General features: G+C 36.6%; 1 protein-coding gene across 1 annotated transcript in view; it reads left to right on the top strand.

Annotated features, from left to right (window-relative positions):
* CNTN4 (contactin 4) overlaps positions 1-22,831 on the top strand; it is a 1,007,382-nt gene that overhangs the window by 129,504 nt on the left and 855,047 nt on the right. The window contains exon 2 of the mRNA XM_081528227.1: positions 14,291-14,331. The gene's annotated coding sequence lies outside the window, so the exon portion shown is untranslated. The remainder of the gene's footprint in view (positions 1-14,290; positions 14,332-22,831) is intronic.

The following is a 22,831-nucleotide window of genomic DNA, read 5'->3' as shown; positions in this document are numbered from 1 at the left end:
GGTGGGCTGCCATCTATGAGGTCACAGAGTTGGACACGACTGAAGTGACTTAGCAGCAGCAGCAGTATATATAAGCTGCCTGTACAAATAATTTGGTGTGTGTTGAATACCTGCTTTCTTTCAGTTGTATGGAATTTAGGTAATTCTAGCAGAGAGTACCTATGTGACCAGCCCTCCTACAAACAAAACTAATTCTCAGTGCCCACACTGAGTCTCTAATCAGCTTCTCTGGATAGAAGCGTTGTAGACGTGTTGATGCTTTATCATTGCTGGGAGAGTGTACACTCTCTGTGACCACTTCACTGGGAGAGAGCATAAGGAAGCTTGCCATTGAATTACTCCAGACTCTGCCTGTGTTTTTTTTTTCTTGATTACCTATCTTTGTTTTCCTACTACACCATTGTCATAAATCTTACACACAAGTGAAGCTTACATGCTGAAACTAGCAAGCCTTTGATTTTGGGGGTGGGGGGTGGGGCATGAGGACCCTGACACAGCTGCTGTGGTTATTTTGAAGAATAAATGAGATAATGTGAAAGATTTTAGTGCAGTGCTTCTAACATCCTAAGTGTACCATATATCTTACGGTTTGCCCAATTGTCCCCCATCACTCAGTATAGGGTAGCAATTGGTTTGGAGATCCCAAGTTAATCAGATTGACTGAGTGTGTAGTGTGTAGGTAATATTAGTCTCAAGATAAAGAGATAGAAGGGTACTAGTGCTGCTGGAGTTGGAATTTAACTTGATAATGCTCAACACAATTGCTTTAAAATTCCCGTCCTTCTCCGCCATCTTTTGCACAGCCAATAGGAAATGCAGAATAGTAGTTGATGACTTTCCTGTTCTTGTCAACACAGACTTCCTTTCCAAATACTCCTTTTAAAGCTGTTAACCTGAACTTTTTCTATACCTTATTGAACTGATGCCATTTTCCATTTGCTGTGACCTTCCCCTCTTCTGTCAGATGCCCTCTTCTGACCACTCATCATAAACTGGCTCACACCTTCTCTCTGGCGAGTAATCACACAGTGCTCAAATCCTGTGGGTCTCTCTTTTAAGGAAACGGAGTGCTGTAGTTTAAAATCATGAATGTGAGCATGAAGATCTAGGTTCTGCACTATGGGTTCATGTCTAATTTTAAGACTTTGAGCAAGTTACTTAGATTTCCTGAGACTCTGTTTGGTAATCTGTAATATCATGTTTTTTTTTTTTTTTTTTTTTAACTTGCTGATAAACAGTGGATTGGGGGCACAAAACGAATTACTGTATTGATGAGAATGCTGTATAGACACTAAAGCACAGAACCTATGCTTGCTTTTTGAGTTCTTACTTCCTTTCTCTATGGTTTCATGCTGCCATTATTGTCCACCTTTTTAATGTTTTGTTTATCTAAATAGATTTTAATCTCCTTGGTTTGTGCCTGCCTCTTTTGTGTCTTGGCATTCCCTATGGTAGTTAGCAAAGTGATGTGCTGCTAAATGGGGCTCAGTTAAGAATCTTGTCAGGTTTATTGATGAGGACCTGGGAGTTTGGAGACAGGTCATAGGGATATTTAGAATAAAAGAAAGCATGGGATTGAGAACAAACACTTTATCTACAGAGCAGAAGCCAGTGAAGTGGCTGATTTTCAGGATTAATATAGGGGACTCGAGTCTGTACAGCTGGTTATAAAGTCTTCTTCATTATTAGTTGATTTTGAAGTAAGTGTCCTATTCCCTATAATTTTGTTTCATCAATTATGTCAGACATTGGTGGTATTTGAGCCAAACAATGCTTAGATTCCTGTTTCAAATGTATCACTGGCAAATGTTTATCATGGATGGGACTGTTCTTATGTTTTGTTTTTCTTATAGAGGTCTAAGAAAAGCTTTATAGTAATGACCTATTAGAATTCAAGTATTATAAAGAAGTAGTAATATAGAATATTATTCAATGGAAAATACGTTTTTAGCCATTGCTTTATTTAGCAAACATTTACATGTTCTTACTTTACGTCAGATAATGTTATAAAAGCTTTATGCATATTTTTCTAATCATTCTAACATTCTGTGGAAAGTGAAGTGAAAGTTGTTCAGTCATGCCCAACTCTTTGCAACCTCATGGACTATACAGTCCATGGAATTCTCTAGGGCCAGAATAATGGAGTAGGTAGTCTTTCCCTTCTCCAGAGGATCTTCCCAACCCAGGGATCGGACCCAGGTCTCCTGCATTGCAGGTGGATTCTTTACCAGCTGAGCCACAACAAAAACCCAAGAATACTGGTGTGGGTAGCCTATCCCTTCTCCAGGGGATCTTCCCAACCCAGGAATCGAACCAGGGTCTCCTGCGTTGCAGGTAGATTCTTTACCAACTGAGCTATCAGGGAAACCCAACGGCTGTTTTTTTTTTTTTTTTTTCCATTTTGCATACAAAGAAACTCAGGCGTAAAATAAGTGAATTATTTGCTATGCTATGCTAAGTCGCTTCAGTCGTGTCCGACTCTGTGCGACCCCATAGACGGCAGTTCACCAGGCTCCGCTGTCCCTAGGATTCTCCAGGCAAGAATACTGGAGTGGGTTGCCATTTCTTTCTCCAGTGCATGAAAGGGAAAAGTGAAAGTGAAGTCGCTCAGTTGTGTCCGACTCTTAGCGACTCCATGGACTGTAGCCTACCAGGCTCCTCCATCCATGGGATTTTCCAGGCAAGAGTACTGGAGTGGGGAGATCACACAAATATATAAATGGCTGAGCGAGCTTACAAAACTGGTCAGTCCGGTTCTATAGTATGTGCTCCTAATCCCTGCTTTATACTGCATTCTGTTATTATCTTTGTATTTAACTATGTGTAGGCATGTGCATCCATGCAGTATGGATAATATGCTCATTTTCGGGGGGGAGGGGGCTACCGTGATGCCATGACTCAGAAAACAAAACAGAAACCTATTCTGATGACTTGTGAACTTTTCTGACTTACAATACTAATCTTTGTATCCCTAAAAATTTTACTTGTCATTGTAATTACGTTCAACAAGGTAAATAAGTTGGATTACAAGATAATGATGGATTAGGAATGATTGTTAAATCTCTTTAAACTCTAACTTAATGTCAGGAGAATAGCTAACACTTAAGTCAACTAATACTAAAATGGTGTTGTCTGTTTGCGTGATCATCTAAGGATAACTGCCCTGATATTTACTGTCTTTTGTTCATTTTTAATATAATTCAGCACTGAAAGCACAAGATATAAAGGGATGAAAAGATGATGCTCCACTGTACTTATTCAAGTAAATTATTATGCCTTGACCTTTTGACCAAATCAAATTCATCTTCTCTCTTGCTGCAATTCTGCCCTTTTTAATAAGGCAGCACAGATTTAATGGATTGGGAGTCTGAGTAAGTAATAAGAACACAGAGAAGAGTGGCCAACATGATTAAGATTTTATTTGTGGTGTAATTCCATTATAATTAACATTATGTAACTGGAGAAATATGGTGTTTGCACCTCTTCCTGGCAGATGTTTTTAAGTCATTGGCAGAAAGGAGATTAAATAGTAAATGAAGACCTACTTATTGAAATTGTTCTTGCATCTTGTATTGTTGGATTCATTTGTTTGTTTCACAAACCACAGTTAATTTAGTAAGGAAAATAAGCAGTATGTTTAACAAGCACTCTAAATAAATTTGTTTGCAATCTTTTTAAGTACCATAGTTGAACTTTCTATGTTAGAAAATACTACTAAAAGATCTACTAAATACTACTAAAAGTGGGAGGTGATTAAATAGTGAAAAGTTTCTTTCTTCCCCCGAAAAATGTGTTAAACAGAATTTAAAGTTAAGTAAATTAAAATACCATGGTTTTGTATATAGAGAAAAGCATTTTCAATATTTTACAAGTGATTTTTTTTACAAAAACATTTTGGCCAGTTAAATACATAATCAATTTACGTAAGTTTGGATCTGAGTCTTCTGGCCAAGGTGTTGGCAATCTATGGCCAGGGGGTCAAATCCGTTTATCCACTTCTTTATATGTCTTCCACTTACTAAGCAAGTTTTTTGTTGTTTTAATTTGTAGATGGTTGGAAAAATACAAAAGAATAGTAATTCATGATATGAAAATCTTGACATTCAAATGTCAGTGTCCATAAATAAGGTTTGGACACAACCTTATTTGGCACACAACCCCACTCATCTGTGTTTGTATCGTTTATACTGATTTCATGTTACATCAGCAGAATTAAGTAGTTCTGATACAGATTTTACGGTCTGCAAAGCTGAAAATATCTATCCTCTAGATCTTTACGAAAAAGTTAGCAGACCCCTGCCCTAGCCAGTAGTAGTGATAAGACTGTGATTTCTAATGGGACTGCAGTTTAGATACAAATATCTCCATTTTACAGCTCAAGATACTGAAGCTTTGATTGTTAAGTCATTTTACTTGGTTAGAATTGGGTTTTGTGGGCAGTCTTGAACTATAACAACTTGAAATATATATGGAAGCATATATGAATGCTTAAAATTTAGACCTGTTTAAAAACAACATTTTAAGTCTTTTGAAAATGGGGTTATGTCTTCTGTTATCAGTTAATAGTTATTGGGTAGTATTTGGTTGATTTAAAAGCAGTCATCTGGGGCTTCCCTGGTGGCTCAGTGGTAAAGAATCAGCCTGCCAATACAGAGGGCATGGGTTCCATCCCTTATCAGGAAGGTCCCACATGACGTAGGACAACCAGGACCGTGGGCCACAGCTTTTGAGCCTGTGCTCTAGAGCCCAGAAACCACAATTACTGAAGCCCAAATGCCCTAGAGCATGTGCTCAACAACTAGAGAAGCCACGGTAACTGGAGAGTAGCTCTCATATGCTGCAACTAGAGAAAGCCCACACACAGAAGCAAAGACCCAGCACAGCCAAAAAGAAAGACACGTTAAAAAAAAACAACAACAAAAAACAGTAGTCATTCCAGTTTGAGATGTGATATTGTAGCTATCTACAAAAGGGAGGCTCATAATCTGTTTTCATAGTAGATGGTAGAATCACTTTTCTGTGTCAGTGTGGATCCTACTCTATATAAAAATGATTGCAAGTCGGTACAACTTTTATTTTGAGAACTCTAATAACAGTAGTCTTGGGGAATTGCCCTTAGGGCCTTTCTGTGGAAATCTTATTGCTCACTCATTTAGTACAGAAAAATGGGGAAGATGATGGCTGTTCATGGCAAGAGTTTACATAGCTAAGTTTATGGAAGGAGGCAAGAAGTTACTTGTTTTCCATCATTGGTATCTCACCTCCCTGCCTGAACTAGAGGATCATGATAAGTGATTATTGCATTAGGATGTGATGATGATCAGTTTTGTGTGATATTAAAAAATGCCTTAAGAGGAAATCTATTTATCAAGTATTTAGGGTAACTTTAAGCGTGGTAGAAGAGGAAAATATTGTTTCCTCAAGAGTTTGCTGAATTTCAGTTTTGAAAGAGCAAGTGAAACACGGTGAACTGTATTTTAATGTGCAAAATTCCTTAGGCTTATTGAAAGGACCTTCTGAGGGTTAAGGTTGTCCTTACCTGGTGATAAATCAGGATAATAGCCTGAGATTTCCTATTTCATACTTTTTAGTTAGTTACCGGGATTCTTAAAAAAGCCATTCTTATAAACTTTCTTAAATATAGCTGATGGATGATAATCTAAATAATGTCTTGAAGGCAGAGCCTGTGTCTTATAGTACCTTCAGTATTGAGAACAGTAAGTACATAATAGTAAATATTATTTTAGGTAAGCTTTTACTGAACATTATGTGCCAGAAAATATGCTAATTTTTTTTTTTTACAACTAATATCTCATTTAATTGCCTAAAAATCTTCTGGTCTTAATAGTTTATTCCAACGTTACAGGGTTTACAGGGCTGTAGAGAACACTTGAGGAGCAGGAACTGGCAACCCACTCCAGTATTCTTGCCTGGAGAATTTCATGGACAGAGGAGCCTGGTGGACTGCAGTCCATGGGGTCTCAAAGAGTCGGACACGACTGAGCGACTAACACATACACACACAGAACACTTGAAGTGGCTAAAATTAACATTCAGGTATCTCTGACTCCAAAGCTTGATTGTTTTCATGCTGTGGTTGTAGGACATGCTCCAAATGTTTGAGTGAATACATGGGTGTATGAAAGAGTCAGTTGTTAACAGGAATACATAATCATGGAATTTGAATTTGTTTTTAGTCTACAGTTTCTTTACTTGTAATTCTAACACTGTGATCATCATTATAAGCTTTATCAGCAATTCGTACCCCATTCACTTGCTTTGAAAAAGAAACCTGGAAAAGTCCAAGTTATGACTTAGGGGTGAACAAATCAGTTGCCCCCTGTTGTAAAGAGCAGTGTGACTGGCAGCAGAGATGCAGTATTTCTGCCGCAATTTAGATGGATTGCAAAGGGTTAGTTGTTCAGTATGCCATTTGTTGAGATAAAACTAAATGACTTAAATGACTTTCATAGCAGTCTAGCTGATGGCTAGAAAGGCAGACATTCTGTACCTGAGACAGGAACTCAAGAGCATTTCAGTGAGTTACCCAGGTAACCTAGCTGGAAACTCAAGCTTTCTGACTGCAGCACTGTGTTGGGTAGAGCCTTGTTTTGAGGAGGAAAAGCTGGACCAATAATGGGAGTAACCATTTTTCCCAAGCCCAGTGAAGATGCAGTTGCACAGATATATGGGTTCTTCCCTTTTAGAGACAGACTTAGCTACTGGAAACATCGAAGCACAGTGCACAAAAAGGAACATGTGGCATATACGTATGTCATAAATAATGATGTTTTAGTTCTGTCCCATCCAGTGGAAATACACTATGAGCCAAAAATATAATTTCAATTTTTCTAGAAGTCACAATAAAAAGTGCAATGAAACAAGTGAAATTTTATACATATGTTGTTTTCAAAATATATCCACATTTACCAGTATTAAACAATTTTGAGTAAGATACATTACACTCATTTTTTGCACCATCTCTTCATTTCTTACTAGCTACATTACAAGCCCTCAGTAGTCATATATGGCTAGTGGTACCATACTGGATAGCACAACTCTCAATATTGGTACCATAATGGATAGCACAACTCAACTTTCTTGCTTAAGCATGGAAAAGCTCTTGAAAGAAAAGGAAGGGAAGGAGTTTTCCTAATTCATTTTTCTGCATCCCCTCTATTTTTTCATTCATATGATCTCCTTTATGTTTAAATTTAAATGCCTTTTCATATTTTTAACCAAGCTGGCTCATCATCTCACTGTTTGATATTCAATCATCTGATAAAGAGTTCCTATTCTCAAGAGTTGTCTGAGGAAGCAGTATATCTGTGCAAGGAAATACATAAACATGACTCCGGTGATTGGAACAAAATTAGAAGATTCCTGAGGAAAAGTTGCTGCTCTAATTTAACAAATCCACCTCAGCAATAGCTCAGGCTCATAAGAAGCAAATTGGTTATTCTGGATTAATGTCAAATGAATATACTTTTACTTCACATTTTTTCTCTTTGTCATTAAGCTAAAATGAGTGGTTGATAATGGTTAGAATGTCATTTAGCTACAGAAACAAAAAACCCAGAAAATGTTTAAGCTACTCTTCAACGCAATTACATTCTAATAAGATAATGATAACTTTGATCCAGATTACAAGGTTTTTGTGTTTTTCTCTGGTCTTTTAGACATTTAGTATTTCAGTGTGAAACATTCCTGTGAAATTAACACATACAATTACACATAAACTATACTTCTCTATAAAGAAATTTAGCCAATTGGCAGGGTTTTGTTGTTGTTCAGTTGCTCAGTTGTGTCCAACTCTCTGCGACCCCATGGACTGCAGCACGCCAGGCTTCCCTGTCCTTCACTATTTCCCAGGGCTTCTTCAAACTCATGTCCATTGAGTCGATGATGCCATCCAACCATCTCATCCTCTGTCACTCCCTTCTCCTCTTTCCCTCAATCTTTTCTAGCATCAGGATTTTTTCCAATGAATCAGCTCTTCGCATCAGGTGGCCAAAGATTTGGAGCTTCAGCTTCAACATCAGTCCTTCCAATTAATATTCAGAATTGATTTCCTTTAGGATTGACTGGTTTGATCTACTCACTGTCCAAGGGGACTCTCGAGAGTCTTCTCCAGCACCTCAATTTGAAAGCATCAATTCTTGCATCAGAGGGACTCAGCCTTCTTTGTGGTCCAACTCACACATCCATACATGACTACTGGAAAAATCACAGCTTTGACTAGACAGACCTTTGTCAGCAAGGTGATGTATCTACTTTTTAAAATGCTGTCTAGGTTTGTTACAGCTTTTCTTCCAAGGAACAAGCATCTTTTAATTTCTTGGCTGCAGTGGTCATCTGCAGTGATTTTGGAGCCCAAGAAAATAAAGTCTCTCATTTTCCATTCTCCCCCATCTGTTTTCCATGAAGTGATGGGATGGGACAGAATGCCATAATCTTGATTTTTTGAAAGTTGAGTTTTAAGCCAGCTTTTCTGCTCTCCTCTTTCACCTCCATCAAGAGGTTCTTTAGTTCCTCTTCTCTTTCTGCCATTAGGGTGGTGCCATCTCCGTATCTGAAGTTATTGCTATTTCTCCCTGCAATCTTGATTACAGCTTAAGCTTTATTCAGTCCAGCATTTCACACGATATACTCTTCATAGAAGTTAAATAAGCCAGGTGACAATATACAGCCTTGATGTACTCCTTTCCAATTTTGAACCTGTTGTTCCATGTCCAGTTCTAACTGTTGCTTCTTGACCTGCATATAGGTTTCTCAGGAGACAGGCAAGGTGGTCTGCTATTGCTGTCTCTTTAAGAATTTTCCAGTTTGTTGTGATCTACACAAAGTCTGTAGTGTAGTCAATGAAGCAGAAGTAGATGTTTTACCGGAAAGAATTTAAATACCATGTTCTAGATACAGGTATGTGTAGTACACACATAGGCTTATTTTACCATAATGAATAGGAGGCTATGCTCTACTTCTCTGAAATTCTGTAGTATTAAAAAAAAGATTTGTATCATCGTCTAATAATAATTACATGCTAAATGTTATCAGTGCTCACCACCAACACCAGGACTTTCCAGGTGGCTCAGTGATAAAGAATTTGCTTGTCAATGCAGGAGCCATAGGAGACCTGGGTTTGGTCCCTGGGTGGAAAGATCCCCCGGAGGAGGAAATGGCAACCCACTCCAGAGTTCTTGTCTGGGAAATCCCACGGACAGAGAAGCCTGGCAGGCTACAGTCCATGAGGTCTCAAAGAGTCAGACATGACTGAGTGACTACACACATCTGCAAACCACTAACACCAGTAAAAGGCCAATTTTGTTCTTTACAACAACCCTATTAGGTAGCTATTACAACCAGTAAGAAGTGCTCCAATGACTGGATTTTCCTAGACTTTTATATTTATAGAAGAGGCATTCCCGAGTCCCCCCAAAAAAGTCTTTTTGATTTTAATAGATAGTGGTAAATAATCTTCCACAGAATTTGTACCAATGGATCCACCCACTGAAAATGTATGTGAATAACTGTTACAGCACACTTATCAACATAGTGGAAATCTTTTGATCTTTGCCAATTCAATAGATGTAAAACATGAAGTGTGAAAGTATTTGTTTTCATTTGTGTGGTCTGTTATAGTTGAGTGGCTTCCCTGGTGGCTCAGAGGTTAAAGCATCTGCCTGCAATGTGGGAGACCTGGGTTCGATCCCTGGTTTGGGAAGATTCCCTGGAGAAGGAAATGGCAACCCACTCCAGTATTCTTGCCTGGAGAATCCCATGGATGGAGGAGCCTGGTGGGCTACAGTACACAGTGTCGCAAAGAGTCGGATATGACTGAGCGACTTCACTTTTATAGTTGAGACCACACCCTTTACACCCTTTGCATATCATCCTCCCCTTCATATCTCAAAACAGCCCTGCCAAGGGATTAACAAGACCCAAATGAGGCAACTTTGGGGGTAGAAAGTCATAAAAAAATCAAACTGAGGAAGAGATTCAGGAGCTTTTTGACCTTGGCAAATAGATTCTGCTTTTATGAAGTGCCCTAATCGCTTTCCTCAGGTGGTTTGAGCCTTTCAAATATAAATCTGTTTGCACACTAAAAAATTGGTTAATGGGGCACCAGTTAGGAGCATTTAAACCATCGAAGCATGTCTGATAACTCTGGCTACTATCATTATATTTTTAAACTAAATGGGGATCAGACTGAACTGTTTGGAGATATGACAGTTATTAAACATACACCCACAGAAACCCCAAAGGAATGCTAAGAATTGATGGGCTTTTATTTTTACATACCAGATTCTTAACTGATCCAGGACTGAAATGCACTATAGACCCTTCACTCAATAAAATCATAAGAATATCGAGTGTTACATTGTCAGTAGACAGCATTCTCCACTAGAAACATACTTCATACCTTCACCTTGTGGCCTCTACATAACCTTTTAAGTGGTCGATTAAAAAGCTTTTGCCTCATTTTTTTTTTTCCTTTCAGTCTTGTGATATGTTCTACATTCTCCCTCATGACTATAAGTACTATCGTATAGAGCAGATACAATTCAGTATGTATTACTTGACTTTGAATAATTCCTCTTTAGCATTATCTGCGCTGATTGAGGACAGGTGTGGATGGTGTGGGAAATGAAATGTGTTGAGAATCTTCAGACCATTTTCTGAGTGTTTGTTTGAGTGTTCTCTGTAATAAACCTAACAACGCAGCAGTATGATAGAATCATCCTGGATATGATAGTTATTTTCTCTTGCAGAGACTTGAAGCTCATCTAGCTCATGCTTCTAATTTTGCATATGAAGAAGCTCATTAGAGAAATGACTTTCAAGATATTTAATGGAAAAGTCCATCCAAACTCCTTGGTTTGAGGCCAGTGAGCTCTCCTTTCTCAAAAGTATTCATGCTCTTTTTTATAAGAAGTGAAAACACAGCAAAAAAAGGTGAAAGAAAAGCAAACAAGAGAAGTTCCTAGAAAATTGACCTGATATAATTAGCGTTGGTAGTATTTCCACCCATTCCTGTAATTCCATATGACTTCTTCCTCATTTAGGCATCTAGTAAGTTTTCCTTATTTTCAGATGAGAATTTTCCAGGTAGCTTTAGATTCTGAAGTGTCAACCTACTTTTTGGCAACAGAATCGATAATATTTATTAAGAGATCTTTATTGCATCTAGCTGAGAATAACCAAATTCATCAGCTTGTGGAGTTTCTCTACTTACCTCATTTATATACAGAACTACTTATAGAAGTGACTTTTTTCCAGATGCTGGACCAAGAAATCTTTGGCAGGAAATTCTTCTGATAATGTCTGATAGGAAAATTCATTAAATGTCCTCTTACAGGAATAACAATACTGGGTAAAGCTCCTAGAGTAAGGAAGGCATAAGGTTTTCTTTAGCTTGAGGCAAATGCATTGTCAATTGCCTTTACCATAAAGGAATTGTATTTTAATCTTCATCAGTTACTCTAAGTGAAGTTTGATCATTTTATCAGTGTGACCTTCACAAAGACCATACTGCTTTTGTCTTTTTTTTCTCTTCTGTTTTCTTGCTTACTTAGCATCCCTCTTTCCACCAAAGAAGCATTCCATTGCATTTCATTATTACCTCCATCACAAGATTCAAGTTTAAGTTAAGTGGAAACCAGATACTTGTCTTTCTTGTTGCTTGAAACTTTGATAAAGCTTGTTCACTTGCTTTGAGTAGTATTGCTCTGAATTTATTTTTCAATGGGAAAAGGCCATAGGTATTTGGGGAAATTGAGTTCTCATTTATATTGGCTAATCTGCAGCCTTGATAAGATCTCTTGTTTTAGCGCTCACTCAGAACTAACGAAAGAACAGAGTGGTGAAGAAGACCCAAAAGTCTGTATATTTCAGAAACAAAATTATTTCTTTTCCCCTGTCCTATTTCTCTTTTGAATAGAGCTTGAATCGAATGATTATTTTGAATTGCATGTGATTTAATGATGTGCTAACATTATCCATTTATACGTTTATCCAGGTGTGAAAAGATGTGTTTAGCAGGATAATATGAAAGCTATTTCGATTAAGCAGTTTATTAATATGAAAGCTAACTTTGATGCGGTCCCAGAGAATCCCAGATACCTATTAAGGAAGGGAATATGGCTGTGTTTCAACATGCTATAGTAAACATTTTTTAAAAGTTTGTCAAAATTTTTATTTATTTCTGACTGCACTGGGTCTTCATTGCTTTGCATGGACTATCTCTTGTTGCAGCAAGTTGAGGCTACCCTTCATTCTGGTGTGTGGGGATTGTCATTGCAGTGGCTTCTCTCATTGTAGAGCACAGGCTGTAGAGTGTGCAAACTCAGTAGTTGTGGGGCACGGGCTTAGTTGCCCTGCGGCATGTGTGATCTTCTCGGACCATGGATTGAACTCGTGTTCTTATCCACTGTGTCACCAGGGAAATCCAAAGTTTGTCAAAATTTTGAAGAAATTAAACTCTCCCATATTGTTTTATTTTTCTAACTTAAAAAAGCCATAGCATTGTTTATCTGTATTTTTGTTGCAGATAAGGGGACCCCTTCCAGGGCCCAAAACTGGGCTCTTGTCTAACACAAGGAAATGAATTGTCTGAGGAGACACATGTGCTGACAACGCAAGAGATTTTATTGGAAAAGGGCGCCTGGGTGGAGAGCAGTAGGGTAAGGGAACCCAGGAGAACAGCTCTGCCATGTGGCTAGCAATCTCGGGTTTTATGGTGATGGGATTGGTTTCCGGGTTGTCTTTAGCCAGGCATTCTGACTCAGAGGCCTTCCCGGTGGCACACGCCTTGTTCAGCCAAGATGGATGCCAGAGAGAAGGATTCTGGGAGGTGGTCAGACATGTGGTGTCTCCTTTGACCTTTCCTGAACTCTTTCGGTTGGTGGTGGCTTATTAGTTCTGTGTTCCTTACCAGGTCCTCCTGTCGTAAAACAACTCATGCAAATGGTTACTATGGTGCCTGCCCAGGGTGTGCGGTTACAGTCAGTGTGCTTCCCCTAACATTTTGAATGTTTGTATAATAAATCTTCCCAGTGCAAATTGCAAAGTCCTTTCAACTGTCTCTATATGATAAGCATGTGATGCATCCATGGTGACTATGCTGACTGGAGAACTAGTTTTCAGTAAAATGTTCTCATGTGATTTTAAATTTTAATGATTGAGAAGTCACAGGAGCATCTAGTATTGTACATGTTCTTGGGACAATTCAGTCATTAACTATTGCATACAACCACTCAGCATTTCGGTTTTAAGTGGCCACTGTGGAGGAGGCATTGCAGTCTGTGCTGGAATATAAACATTGAGTGCTGTTCCTGTTTTATCTACTTTAACTAAACTGCATACAGTTGAGTTAAAGTAGATGTGTCAGGAAACCAATCTAAAAATTTGTGCTATCAACACTAGAAGTGGGCCATTTCATGAGAAAAGAGGTTGGTACAGGGAGTCATGTGCTTGTGTTCAGGCAAGTTGAGTTTGAGATTCCTTTAGGGTATCCAAATAGAGATTTCAGTAGTCAGTTGGCTAAGTAGATCTAGAGCTCAGAAAAGGAAGCACAGAGATACAATTTAGAACTGAAAGAAATGTAAATTTGTTTCAAGTCTAAACTATTATCAGTACCACCAGGAGTTTAAGTTTAGAAAGGTATAGTGTATGATTTTTGAGGATGAAAAAAGTGAGGATTTGTAAGTCTTGGACAGCCTTCATACTATTTAAAATTGTTATAATTGTTGCACAGCTTGTCCTGCTTAAGTTAGGTTTGACTTTTTGTACAATGTATTCTGATCAAAAAAATCTGGCAGTGATTTTTAAAGAAAGGGATAAGGGGATTGTTTTCATGTAGTTATTATAAGAAATGAATATAGTTTTTCTTAACCATCTTATAGTTTATTCTTTAATTTCAAGTGGGACACTTTTGACTTTAATATGAAAATCAAATGCTTTATTTTATTTGTTTAAACATATTGCAGCATCAGTATCTTTGCAGTATCAGTGTCTTTGTATTTTTCAGATATGTAGATATAGATCTTCCTATTGGCCTTTTTTTATGGATTCACTGTGACAGTATCCTTGCTCATCAGGATAACTTACTGTACAGTTTAAGGAGTATTTTGGTACAATCGATTCTCTATAATTGACTGAGAAAGTTTTTCTATCATAACATGCCACTGAGACTTTCTTCTAGAGCCAGTGATACCTCTGGAATGCAACTGATGATTTTTTTTTTAAAGTCTAGATTTATGCTTTATTCTAAAACCCATTTCTTTATTTGTAGGTGATGTGCAATTGAACTTGAGATGAATAACATATTTGGGGGTATGTACCATTTTATTTAAATATATGTTTGTAATATACAAATATATCTTTCTGTAGAAAAATTGTACAAAATTTTTGTTGTTGATACTAACTAGGACTCCTTTTCCTTATGAGTTATAGAATTAACTTATAATTTATGTAAATAAAATATACAGAAAGCAATAGCAATGTATTTGACATTTAACCATAAGATACTTATGGTTATTTTCAATGTAATATTTGGTCCTTAAAATTAATTAGCAAATAGCATTTATTATTAAATCTCATTTATCAGTGCATTTAAAAACTGCACAGTTTTTTAAAGTAGGAAAGTTAACTATTTGAAATTCATTATCTGAATGACTAAATATAGTACGCAATGCATTTGTTTGTCTTCCTTCACATACTTATTCAGCTGTAAATCTTTGCTTTTTATGACATTTATTTATTTCCTAAGTTAGATTCTATTACCAAAATGTGCATTTTGGAACACACCTTAACTCTACAAGCATTATTTTATGTTTTTTGTTTTTAGTGATCAGATATCTCTGTTCTTAATAGCAGATATCTTAAATCATCTTTTTGATTTTTTTTCAACCCAACCATGTTTATGATTTGAACAAAGTTCTCTTTTTTCCTTCTCGTTTAGTGCATACATCAAATACTAGAGAATTATCAGTTTGTTTATTTTAGCAATTTTACTTTGGTAGTTCCATGATAATAACATGATTTGTATTTGGTTACCCAAATGCAGATAATCCTGTGGCTTTAGGAAGTTTAATTTATGGGAAAGATCTTAGACTTAAAAAGGATTACTGACCATTTAGGAGTGATTAATTAATCAGTGAAAAATTGAGTCTTAACTGTACTAATGCCTGTCTAAGCTCCACACAGATACATGCACAGGCACACGTACCACCCAGTTTCATAGCTTAAACGACCAAATCACAACAAAGAGGATGGTGTCCTAGCTTGTCAGGTCATCACAAAGCCAGGGGTTCTTGAATCAAGCATTTGGAGACTGTTCTTACTCTCAAAGGCTGTGGGATTTTGAGCATCTCATTTTACCTCAAGTTTGCTTTCCTCATTTGCATGGTTAGTGGGTCAAGTCAAGATTTCTTAGGTTCTTTCTTTCCTGAAATACCTTCATTTCTTACTTCAAAAAGTTAAAGTTTACAAGTGAATATCTTCATGTTGGTAAAACTGCTATGAATTAAGAGGTGACAGAGTAAGGTAAATTCATTTATTGGAAAAATAGTGCAGAAAGGTTCGATTGATTGTCGAGTCACCGATATTCATGTGTACTTACTGAATTCTGGAGTTTGAGTGGATCTAGAAAGGCAGGCTTCCTTCTGTGCCCTTTTTGTTCTGCCCCACTTGGAGACACAGTACTGACTCATTTTGAAAAATCTCTCATTTTGAAAGAATCCCTTATAACCTTGTTAGCTCAAGGTTATCTTTTATCTGATTTCTCTCTTGCTGGATAGGTTGCAGGCTGAAGAGCATTAAAATATGTTTACTTAGTGGCTTCCTTTGCTAGATTTGAATAAATCACTTGATTTTTTCAATCTGTTTAGATGAAAAAGTGTTATCTAGAGATGCTAATTTTAGTTCCTTTTGTTTGAATTAGAGAAATAAATGCATTGTATATTTAGTCCAAATAGTAAACCCTCATACCCTTTTCTGGTTATTTAAAACAATTCTAAATAATGTTCAGGCACCTTTACTATTGTGAGGTAAGATATTTGCTTGAAGTTTGTTTTTCTTTTTTCCTTTCCTTTATTTCTTTTTTTTTTTCTTTTACTTTTATTTATAAGGGGAATGAATAAGGAAAAAGATCCATTTGAGTATTGGATTTATTCTGTGTTGAATGCTTCTTTTTTGCGCCCATTCATATATTATTTTAAGCTTATTTCAAACATTTCAACAGCAGATAGCAAATGATTGTAGTTTCATCCCAAGGGGATTTTTTTTAATGAGTCAGGCCAAAGGATCTGCTAGATCTCTTAGACTGTTTTCCTAATTTTAAGATTCTGCGATTCTATGTTTTTAGGTTAAATATAAAAAATTACCATTTTGTAGGTGAAAATGGTAAGATGATGTCAATTTTATATGGATTCAGTCTACATGTTAGTTATTCATTGTTGAAGAAAAAAAATAACTCATCTGTGAATATGGTAATAACAAGCAGCAAAGCTTATTAAAACACTAACTTCATTTAGGAAAGCTTAACATCGTGAGTGCTAGATATTAAAAACTATATTTTAAACATTTGTAAATCAAATGATAATAAAACCTTCATTGCATGTCTTTCTTTTTGCAGAAATTTTTTTCTGTGTTTTATGAGACAAATCACAGGCATTACAGTTTGAAATCAATTTCATTGTTTTCTTTGCAATTGCTACATAGCTGTTGAATATTTGCAGTAAGTTTTAATGACTAATGAAGTGCCTGCTTGATTATATGCCATTAGTAAAGATATCTTTTTATGGCAAAGGGTGGTTTTCAGCATGGCCTTGACAAAGGCAATATATAAATGTGTTATTTCCCTTCAAAGGAATGCAAATCGTAGAAGCAAATTATAAGGGAAATATTTAAAAATAAGCAATTAAAATAATGGATATTCTTTGTGTGATACTTATTAGAATTATATGAACATATGAATAGAGTAGCTAGATATACTTATTTTCAAAGGCCAACATAATAATAATTAATTAACAAAGTTGCAGATATTCTAAGTATTCTAGTGAATTCCAGTTTTATTATCTACATTTTATTGCCAACTGTATTATTGGATAGATAGCTATAATGCTGACATTGAGAATCTTGCATAGTTAACTTTTCAGATTTTCTAACCATGATTTCATGTTCTTGATGCTCTTGCTACTTGTCACTTGCTGTTTTGCCCAGTGTTTGATCCAGGCTCTCTGCCTTTTATACACTTTCCTTTCTCAAGGATACCCCTTTTTTTCCAGGTCCTTAACCTGTCAAAGTTCTACTTGTCTCTTTATGTCTCACTGAACTTCTGCCTCTTCCAGGAGGCCATCCAGATGCCCTCTAGTCGGAACTTGCTGCTCAAGGTCATTGCTGTCAACTTGTCCTTCCACTGTTGCTCATCTAAATCTCGCTGCCTTCTGACCAGCACATTCTGTTTGTCTGTTACCCAGTTTGATCGTGTACCTCTCTTCCCTTTTTTCCCTGCTTTGGTACAATTCATGCGTTTCTATGTATCTCAGTTGTGTTTAATAGAATTGTTTTGTAAAATTTAAAACTGAATACTCGACAAGATAGTAGAGGTTCAGACTTGATTTTTCCCCATGTGGTATGTTTGGAGTGAGTGGGCCAATTATATTTGCTTCCTACTTTTAAAATGATCTTACTTATCCTCTTGTTTTCTGCTTTATTGGATAAATCACCTTACAATATCGTTTCTTTACAGTTAAGTAAGAAATACTAGGGAAAAATGTCCCGTCTATGTCCATGGTTTTAGCTATTAGGCAAGAGGCCGTGAAAAAATGTATATTGGTTCTGGAAAGAACACAGTTATTTAAAAAATTAAATGAGTAATAATTATTTTATCAAAGATCAGAGGGAAATCTTCATTAGAAATCACAAGACTATAGATGGTTTCTTTGACCATTCTTGCTCTGTTTCTTAATACTTAATATTAAAAATAGGAAAATTGCCAACTACAATGGTCACTGCATTTCATAGGTTTATTATATGTATTTATGTACTTCATCTTATTGGATCCTCTTGTCACACCATGACATGGGTGGGGCAGAAATTATATATTATTCAGATACAGCCAAGGTTGTTATGAAAATTCAATATTTGTTCAAAGTTGATTCTAAAATCTTATTATTTTTTTATTAACTATTAGTCTGATATTTAATGTCTGCTATCTTTGCATAATTCAAAAACAAAGTGACATTGGTAGTCCAAAATGCAATGGCATAATTTACAGCTATATGCTTATAGCTCTATTTTTTATAACAGATATAGTAGCAATTCTGATCAGAATTCATGGGTCAGTGTTCCAAGTTTAACTATTTCACAGTTGTCTCTTCCTCTGGACAAAGAGATTAGAAAAGACGTAGACCAAAACTGTAAAAAGGACCATTGGAGTATGGTTGTGTGGATGAGCAGCTCTCTATCAAGAAAAGTGACTGATGTCCATAAAGTTAAAGTAACCTCGGGTACCCAGACAAGTGGATGAACAAGAGACTAGGAAGGGTTTGTGGAGTTGAGTCTCCTCAGTTCTGTCTTCTAAGGTCTTGTGTCCTGCTACTTTTTGTCTAGCTCCTTGAACTGTATCCTTGGGTGTTTGGGAGCTACAGAAACCAGTAATTGACCCTTTTTTTTAGGCTAGTTTGAACTGAGTCTTTGTTACTCAATTTAGAATCCTAACTAATACAGATGAAATTATTGATACGAGTGAACTCTTCTTTCTGCTCCACTTTGCATTTGTCTTTTCTTTCTTCTTTCATTTCTTTCTACTTGTCCTTTTATCCATTTCCCTGACTTTCTTGCTCTCACCCACTTGCTCATTCATCCATCTGTGCATCCATCTAATACTTTTCAGCTCTTTAGCATCCATTAAGTGTTACCCTAATTCCTGAGGACAAAATGGTAAGCAACATACAGTCTTTGTTCTCTTCAGCTTCCTCTTTCTACTTTTAAGATGGTGGTGTTCTGAAAAGGGAGGCAGAACTCAGGCCAAACACAGGGGGAGACATCATGAAAAGTATATCCTTAAAGCATATGCCTAATATTTTACATTGGTGGAAAGATTAAATATATAAAGGGTTAATGCAACGGGGTCATGGAAAAGGGGAGCTTGTGTGCTTAGTAGCTCAGTCACGTCCAACTCTTGTGACCCCATAGACTGTAGCCTGCCAGGCTCCTCTGTCCATGGGACTCTCCAGGCAAGAATACTGGAGTGGTTTCCCATTTCTTTCTCCAGGAGATCTTCCCAACTGAGGAATTGAACCCAGGTCTCCTGCACTGAAGGCAGATTCTTTACCGACTGAGCTATGAGAGAAGCTTAGAGAAAGGTTTTTAATCATTGCAGTTTTTCACCAAGTTCCAGGCAGATGACAAATTCAGAATACATAACCATGTATCGCTTAAATTTGCGGAGGTAAGAAAATTGTAATTTGAATAGTGGATTGCATCTTCTTTTACTCTATTGTCAATATTAGGTATGGGTAGAGAAGGGTTTGGATGTTACCCTTTCTTTCTTTTTCAGTAAGCATTAATTATACAATACATCACAGAATCACTTACTGCCTTGTGCAGGTCGTCTTAATCTCACAAGGGACCCAGAGCAGTCTAACTTTTCCTAGAAGCACTAAGCATGTGCAGAAATTCAGTCGAAGTCTACTCACATGAATATTCCCAAGTATGGTAGTAATTTGGAGACAAAAGATGGAGAATTTGATCCCTGTGGTCTGTAATATTTGCTATTGGAAAATTCTCAGTGAAATTAGTTTGACAAGCAAGTCATGGTCTAGTTTGCCTAATCACTTCAATCTTCTAAACATCTATAATTTTTCCATGTCTCAGCAAATGTAGTTTCTCTCTTTGGATGTGTTATACACCTCAATCTACTGTCCTGTTATGCTTGGTAAACTCATTCTTTGAAGGTTTTCCTCTTTGAAGCCGTCTCTGACTGTCCAAGGCAGATACGTCTTTATTTTGTTAGTGGGTGCATCTTTCTCATGTCAGCAACCTATGTTTTGAGTTATTGTTATTATATTTTTCTCTCCCAAATGAGACAAGGGCTCTGTTAGAGCAGAGACCTATTATATTCATATTTATGTGACTGATTTCCAGACCCATGAATGGGGTGCATTGAGGGCTTAATGTTTGGTGAGTAAATAAACAAAGTGGAATGGAGGAGACACAGTGTATAGTTCAATATGGACAAGTAAAAGGTAATTTCTCAAAAATAAGGTCAAAATAAAGATTCCAAAATTTGTAGATATATTATTCTTAAAACTTAGAATTTCTGTGTGGAAAGTATATTGTTAAAATTCTTATTTTATGAAGTAATCATGTTACAGATGTCCCTTATCTATGTTCAAAAAGACTATACAATCAAAAAGACTAATATATGCTGGTTGCCTACAGGAAAATATTCGAAACAAAACTGAAAGCCTTGTAATTTTTTGATACTTCATGTTCAATGTGTGAAAATGTATGGGAGTCCAATACAGTACTATAATTAAAAAGTATTCTGAAATCATAAAAGTCCAGATATACATTTTTATCTATCTACCATAATACATGGGCTTCCCAGGTGACTCTAGTGGTAAAGAACCTGCCTGCCAGTGCAGGAGACGTGAGACACGGGTTTGGTCCTTGGATCGGGAAGATCCCCTGGAATAGGAAATGGCACCCCACTCCGGTATTCTTGCCTGGGAAATCCCATGACAGAAGAACCTGGTGGGCTGTGGTCTGTGAGTTCACAAAGAGTTGGATGCAAATGAAGTGACTTTGCACTCACCATAATACACACAATATATGTATCCATATTAAACTGAGAAGTTCTAGAGCTAAAAATAGATTACTGCTTCAAAGACAAGTATTCACATATTTTCAGGATAGAACCCACTCCCCTACTCTTTGCTAACTGATATTTCATAGAACAGATTTTGGGAGCTACTCATCTAACAGAAGGTAGACTGATAATAGCTTGATAGAGAGGAAATGAGGCAGGAGGAGTCCTTAATTTATTTGTGGTTTTAAACTACCATTTTGAGAATCTGAATACTAGAGGAAAAGATATATTGATGAAATACTCAACACAGCTTAACAGCTACTTCTTAAGTAGCTTTTTGCACCAGGTACTTTCTGGCACATGAAGATGAATAAGATAGGCAAGTTGGGGCATATCACAATTGATAGGTTCTCAGGTGATGGTTCTCATATTTTCAGAAAAAGTTAAGAACAGTGCACACTGACTCTGAACATGATTCTCCTGCCATAATTAATTTCTTAAAAGCTCATATTGCATTGAAACTCTGGTAACAGTGCTTCAGAAGTACAGACTTTGAAGTAGGGAAAAGAAAATCTCTATGAACACTGAGTTTTACAAATTTAGCCTGTACATGTGTTTTAAAATGCCCGCTGTTTTAATCTGAAACAATAAAAAATGAGTGCACATATTCTTTTTTCTTCAGAGAAATGACTGTGTGGGGAAGAATTCTAAATTTGACTTAATATTTCATTTTATTAATCAAGTCTCATTGGTCCTGTGTCATGAAAAATGATGTACCTTTCAGCTAGCTTTAATGAAGTATCCTATCATTAATCATAAACCATCTAGATATGCTGAGATTCTCATATTTTTTTAGGAATCAATACATATACTGCAGTAGTAAATAGAGTTGCCTTTTGAGAATTATCCTTTTTTTTCCTACTCTTTCTTCCAACTTCATCAGCAACAGGCAGGCAGATAGGTACGTGTGTGTGTGTGTGTGTGTGTGTGTTAATTTTGTTCACCTCTCACATTCTCATACTATTCCATTCTCTAGATGAACACCTTCCTGTATGCTAATTTTTCAGAATGTCATTAGTCTTAATTATCTTCCTTAGGTACAGATATGATTCTTAACCTCCTACTCTCTATTAAGATGCTGTTTAACAACAGTATTGATCGACCTTTCCTTTTCTCCTAAAGTTCAACCTGTACTCTTTGTTTATCTTGGACATGTTCCTCCTGCAACCTCCCTCCTCACAATCTTGACATTCTGTGTCTGAGCTACAGTAATGTGCACATAATCATGCAATCATTTACTTATTCATTCCACAAATTGTCATCAAGGCACTGTGCTAGCTGTTGTGGAAATTATAATGAAAAAAAAATTCCTAATGCCTCTTATTCTGAAACAAAACTTTTAATGGGGAGGTTTTTTTGCTATTATTTTTTTTAAATTTCTTTTGCATAATAGAACGCTGTTTTTGAGATTTGCTGTAAGTAGCTTTCATAGTTACTGCCTTTGATTCTTGCCCTTAGCTATGATGGAAATGATGGAAGGCATGTTTTTCACTGAGGATATTTGTTCAGAAGTGCAGCATAATTGGGATGTGGAGAATTTGTTAATTTACCATGTATCTTTGTAATAGTGTAATAAGGGAAGACTATTTTAATAGGTAAAAAGATAAACTGCTATTATAATTGCCCATAAATATTTTTCATCAACAGGAAAAACAGGATGATAGATGCAAACAGATGACTCTACTATCAGGTAGAATACAAGATGAGTTCTTCAAAGGGATATAGCTGAAGTCTGATAGGAAATTGAGAGAAGGCAAAAAACTACTTCTCTCTGGGGCTCCAGGGAGAATTTTCTGGAAGGGGTTGCTGCTGAAATTTGGTCAGTGTCTCTGTTTGGGATATGAATATATAGAGATGTTGGTGATGGTCCCTGCATGCTGAATAAGTAGTACAAGTAAATACATAGAACTATGAAAAGCTCTGGGACATGGATGTGAACAGTGAGAGCAGGAGTTC

This window comes from Giraffa tippelskirchi, chromosome 9 (genome assembly GCF_054371585.1).
Source record: "Giraffa tippelskirchi isolate mGirTip1 chromosome 9, T2T-mGirTip1v1.2.pri, whole genome shotgun sequence".
Taxonomy (NCBI): domain Eukaryota; kingdom Metazoa; phylum Chordata; class Mammalia; order Artiodactyla; family Giraffidae; genus Giraffa; species Giraffa tippelskirchi.
Note: the sequence above shows the minus strand (reverse complement) of the source record. Positions and strands in the feature narration are given on the sequence as shown.